Genomic DNA, 5,847 nt, shown 5'->3' on the forward strand with positions numbered 1-5,847 from the left:
CCGGGAATCTATATGTAACGGGCCGGGAGTTACCTTCGGTCATGGTTAGAGGTTAGCCATGCTCGGTTAGGCAGCGCGTATCTACCTTCAGAATTATTATCTTTTAGACCAAGCGTGACCGGTGTCGCTCAGTGACCATTGTTTTTTTTTTTAAGTTTCCCGAGTATAAAACAAAATGATAAAAGTTTTCAGACGGGAATTATGGAAAATTACCGCAAGGTTTCTGAAAGATGAACGTTTTATGTCACAAGTTTGGGCCAAGGTGGCACATGTCATAAAGAGGGACAAAGCTAAAAGTATGGCTTGCGATGGAAAATATTTAAACAGGACGAGGTGTAAGCGCTCGATGGAGCTACACTTAAAAAAACAAAAATATAGGAAAACGGTATCAAAGGCGCCTTTTCCCCCCTTTTACTGACGCGCCCCCAAGCGGGCACGACAAGAAAGAGGAACGAGACATTTTTCACCTTATTCAGGCATACGGAAAGAAATTTCCACCCTCCCGCTTCATCTTCGATCGGTTTTTTTTTTTAGCACGTCGCGCACGTTGTTTAGTAAATGTTGTTGAGTTGATTGAGCTTCAGCAGCAGCGAAGGCCGTCTGTAATTTCGTCTATCAGTCCAAACGTGCAGAACATTTTGGTTGCATTGACGTTCTTAGCACAAATTGTTTCAAACGAGCAAACGAAGCTGCTAGAAAAAGCGAAGTTCTGAACCAGTGTTCCGGATTGCGGAACGCACGCGGAACCACGCGGAATATTGTGTCAACGTCGAGCACGTTATGAAAATCGCAGCAACTGCGTCAAAGACCGGACGATTTTGTGCCTGGGTGCCTTCTGTGCTGAGTTCGTTTCTGTTTTCCGATGCCGAGTGCGAACCGGCAATTAACGTGGTTCCATATTTCTGCATGTCAGCAATATAGCCGCAACATCGCGATGGCATTTTTGTGCGTTGTGGACAGAAGACAAATTATCGCCGATGTGACCGTGTGTTCGCGTGTCAGTGATGTAACAACAGGATGAGATGACGTAAAATGCCGAGCATTGATGCCGCCAATCGGGCTGGGATCAGGGAGAGGGGAAAGGGGGGGGGGGGAGGTGTTCAGGTTGACATTCTGATTTGCATTAAAGAGTTTATGACCGCTTGAGGGTTTACAATCCGATCGGTCGAACTGCGGATAGTCATGTTGTAACGCGGGTCTGAGCCGTAGCTCCTATCGTGCATAGGCCAATGTGACTATCGTCTGCGATTTCTTCTTGTTTCCTCCCCGAGAGCGATTGAGATCTGTCGAAAGGACAGAAAAGTACACTGTTAGCAAAGATAACACGCCTATACGTTTAAACCTTTGTCCCATAGCGGACACATCAAAACGTGTTCCTTTTACACGCAGCCATGTTCGTTAATCGTTTACACATGAAGTGCCGCGTAAACTTAACATGATACACCGAGTTTGCCTTCCGCAAAACCTGGCTGAGCGTGCTCATTATAAAACATGGCGGCCAGTAGTTGAGAACAGGCGAGAGACGAGCCCTGCGAGCCGCGCGCCTTTTTGCACGAAATGAGAGCACACTGGACGCGCTTGTTCTTGTTCGGTGTCTAATAAATAAACAGTGTCCAAGTGGCGGACATAGCTACGTGCATAGGGACGTACCGCCGTCGGCGGCGTCGGTAGCTACTACGGGACTGCTAGACGGATTAACAAATTCCAAACGTTTTAGTATAGATAAATGACTCGAAGAAGCGAAAGATTAGAATTGTGTCAGCAGTGGCCTGGCCATGCGCCAGGGTTCAGACTCACAAAGACGAACATCGAATAAAATCCCTTCAGTGTTGTTCATGGTACACGACAGCCACGTGTCATACCTGAAACATAGTGTCAGAAGTGTTCAAGCCGAAGGCCTAAACGGTGAAATCTGCTGCACGATGGAACACCTGCCCCCTTGAGAGCATCCCGTCCTCCCAAAAAATCGGCCGAGAATTAAAAAAAAAAAATTCGGCAACGTATTAAGCTCTGCTTCAAGACAACTGCCGCAGCAACAACAACAGCAAGTAGGCGAACGAAAGCTCAAAAGGCTCCAATTTTCCTGCACGTCGCTGGACAGGAAGCGATTGACGTCTACGACACGTTTCAGCTCGCGCCCGACGAGCAAGAAGACTATGGTCTGATCGTGCGTAAGTTCGAAGAGTACTGCACGCCGAAGAAAAACGAAACGTACGAGCGATACGCGTTTCGAGCTCGACATCAGCAGGAAGGAGAGCCTTTTGAACAATTCTTCGGGACGTCCAGCTCAAGGCTGAGATGTGTAACTTCGGCGACCTAAAGGATTCCACGGCTCCGGACCAGCTCTTGTATGGAACTACAGAAACCAAGTTATGGGAACGGCTGCTTCGAGAAAAAGAGCTGACCTTGGACAAAACTATCGACTTCTGCAAGGCCGAAGAACTTGGTGCCAAGCAGAATAGCGCTTGGAAGAACCCTAATGTACAGGTGGGCCCTGTTCTCAAGAAACAACCAGGCCAACAACACAACGATGAGAAGCGCAGACAAACACGCCGATGCGGTTTCTGCAACAGCACCCACCAGCCGAGAAATGCCCAGCCTGTGGTAAAACCTGCGGAATCTGCAGAAAAAAAATCATGTCACCGCCTGTTGTTGGCAAAACAAAACTGCTCAAGAGGTGGAGCACTAAAGTTCAAGAGACGTGGAAGAGCCAGAAGATGACAGTCAAATTCTAGACATCAGTACAGGAGAGGTGTCAAGCCAAAGTGATTGGTTTGTAAAAGGAATGTTGAAAGGGCACTCACTGCATCTCAAGGTTGCTACAGGAGCTCAAGCTAACTTGCTTCCGTATTCCTCATTCACAAAAATTTGTGAAAAGAAAACGTTGCGTCCGTGTAATACGCAGCTGACAAACTACGGCGGAAGTGCCATTTAACACTTTGGCACAACGGCTCTTTTCTTACAAATGCAAGGTAAACAAGAACTAGTTAATTTTTCTTTTGTAGTCAAAAAATGCAAAGTTCTTTTAGGTCTTCAAGCCAGCGAAGCTTTTGGGGTCGTCTCACGTGTGCATCAGCTCTCCATGCTTATGCCCGTCGTTTGCGTTTCTCCAGCAAAACGAATAAGATGCTTTGCAGAGGCGCAATCACAAGTCATGATTTGATAATAACAGTGCGTTTGCTTCGATGATCAGTGTAGATTTGTATTTTACCCTGCTATCTGCAACACCGTGTCATGACGAAGAGCTGGAACGGTCACGGTTTGTGCTGGCCTACCGGTTGAGAGAAACCTGTATCGCCCGCATCGGCACCAAGTGGACTTGGGCTGTTGATGCTCAAGCCCTTCATCTGGGGTTTGTCACCAGCTGATCCTGCTGCTCGACGGTGAGGAAGCGGCGAGAGTGAACTCTGAAGTAAATCTAAATCCTCGTTCATCCAGTTATCCCGCGTCAAAGTGTGGAAGCTGTCCAACGTGTAATGAGGGCGGGAACTACGAGCGTTTTGTCTTCCTTTTGTAACAGAAATCAGAGCAGCAAGATAATTGCCTTGCGTACGAAAAAATGCCGGAAGGAATAAGTTTCAACAAGTCGAGTACGTCACCGGGGATGTAGGCTACACGGTGCACACTGTTTAAACGCTTGCAGTATCCACGAGTGGTACCAGTAAAGCGACGTCAACAGAGAAGGAGCTCGCGATTCAGCATAATGCAGTGCCACGCGCCCGTGAAGCTTCAAAGTTCGGGGTGGTAGCGGTATAAGAAAAAAAACGTATCAGCGCCACACCAGTGATCACGGATGACACCGGTAACAAACTCCCAAGCCCCACCGCTCCACTTGACACCGAGACGACATACGACAACAAACTGCATCACAACGCCCCAAAAGTGAAGGCGCCTGCTCCCGTACCCGTGCTTGAACTAGCGGGAGTGGAGTATTGGGCAGATTTCGTTCACAAGAATATATATAAAAAAACGGTTTGGGCAAGGATCATTTCCATTTAATATTGAATACATAATGACAAAGTCCCAATAATTTGTTTTTCTATCTGATTCAAGCAATTCGGACTCCTCGTATCACTGCTCAAACAAGAAAATAACAAAAATCGGAACTTTTTCATGAGCGGTTTAAGATTTATTGTTAATATATTGTTATTTGTCGCAACGGGCTAACATTATAGATTTTGCTTCCGTATTTTTGAAATACAAGCAGTTGTAACACACGCCTGTCCATTGCGCCGTGTTTTATGTCTTCTTCCACAAATCGGTAACGGACAGCGACCAAAGAGCTCACCCGCACATGTCAAGCTTAAGTTCGCCGCGGGGAGAGATGAATGTCGAGTAGGAAATGTCGGGCGCAGTGTCGTTGTAGTGTTTGTGTATATGTCCATGTCGGTGCTGTGTTTTATATGTGGTGCTCGTGTAGTCTGGGGTGTATGTAGGGTTCCTGTCTACTCGTGGTCGTTCGCAGCGTACGAACAGACGCGGTTTTCTTTCATAGTCTGCTAAAGATCTCACTAGGCGGCGCAAGTTACCGCCCGATTCCAAATAGTTTGCTCGAGTTATTTATTTATGTAAGTTCGGCATTCGTTTGTCTGTCTAGAAGTTGCGTTACAGCTGCCCAACGTTCCGGCGTCTAGGTGGCGCGAGTCGTCGCCTGTTTCAGATATATGAGACGTCGCTCACATGGATTAGAACAACAATGAAATAACTTTATTGGACCTTCGTCTTTGTCAGTATAAACCCTGTCGCGAGGCCAGGCCACTGTTGATACGCCTTCCTTTAGACGAGCTGAACATTATTACCTTGTACTAAACAAAACAACAAAAAACGCACACAAAATTACAGACAGATAAACTCGAACGCAGCTGAACGTAACCGCGTCACTCGAAGAGAAACTGTAGGGCTCTACTATTTGTTCAAAATCTTTATTATATGTCAGACGCCCGGGCGCCTTAATCGCCCTTCCCGACCTACGAACTTCCAGTGCCGGAGGTTGCTCGGGTTGTGTCGGTAGGCAAGCTTGGCATCATGGCAACACTGGAGGCATTACAGCTGAGGACGTTTGAGGTGCTGTTTCGCTCTCAGTTTCAGGAACTTTCTGGCGCATTCCTCTATCATCAAACTCTTGGATTTGCTCAAAGTCCTCAGTATTCTTCCTCAGGTGCTGTCGATTACGGCGTACCTCTCTTCCTTCCTCTGTAATTACCCGGTAGGACCTTGGCGCCACGGCTTGCTCGACTTGAGCTGGGTTGCTCCACCCTTTTTCGGTTTGTAGGCGCACGATGTTTCCTCGTTGGAAGAGTGGGAGACTCCGACAGATCTTAATGTCCTGAACATGCTTTTAAGATTTCTGAAGAGGCTGGCACGCCAAAGTCTGGAATTCGGCTTCTCAACCTCCCTCTTGCAAGGAGTTCTGAAGTGCATCGCCCGTCTTCCAGGGGGGCTGTTCGGTAGTTCAGAAGTCCGATCTAGAAGTCCTCGCTTGCATACGGGGTTTTCTCTAGTAACCTCTTGATTACTTGCATACCCTTTTCCGCCAAACCATTTGATCTCGGGAACCGGGGGCTGGAAGTGACATACGTAAAGTCATATAGATTGGCAAACTTCCTGAACTCTTGAGATGTAAATTGTGGGCTTCTGTGAGTGCACACATCAAGCGGAATTCCATGTCTGGCAACTAGGCTTGAAATTTTTTTATCACTATTTTACTCAAAGCCGTCTGCACCCTATTGGAAAAACCAGCATGAAAATCAAACTGGCCAAGCTGGTAACTAAGGTGGTCAGTTTGGTCAATGTGGTAGTCAAATTGGTTTAACTCGCCATCAAGCTGGTTTAAGCTGGGCAAGCTAG

At 47.2% G+C, this 5,847-nt stretch overlaps 1 pseudogene; it reads right to left on the minus strand.

Moving 5' to 3' along the window:
- Positions 1-4,795: 4,795 nt before the first annotated feature.
- Positions 4,796-5,558, minus strand: LOC115312237 (annotated as a pseudogene).
- Positions 5,559-5,847: the final 289 nt, after the last annotated feature.

The sequence above is a fragment of the Ixodes scapularis genome, unplaced genomic scaffold, assembly GCF_016920785.2.
Source record: "Ixodes scapularis isolate PalLabHiFi unplaced genomic scaffold, ASM1692078v2 PGA_scaffold1__304_contigs__length_218370807, whole genome shotgun sequence".
In the NCBI taxonomy this organism is placed as follows: Eukaryota; Metazoa; Arthropoda; class Arachnida; order Ixodida; family Ixodidae; genus Ixodes; species Ixodes scapularis.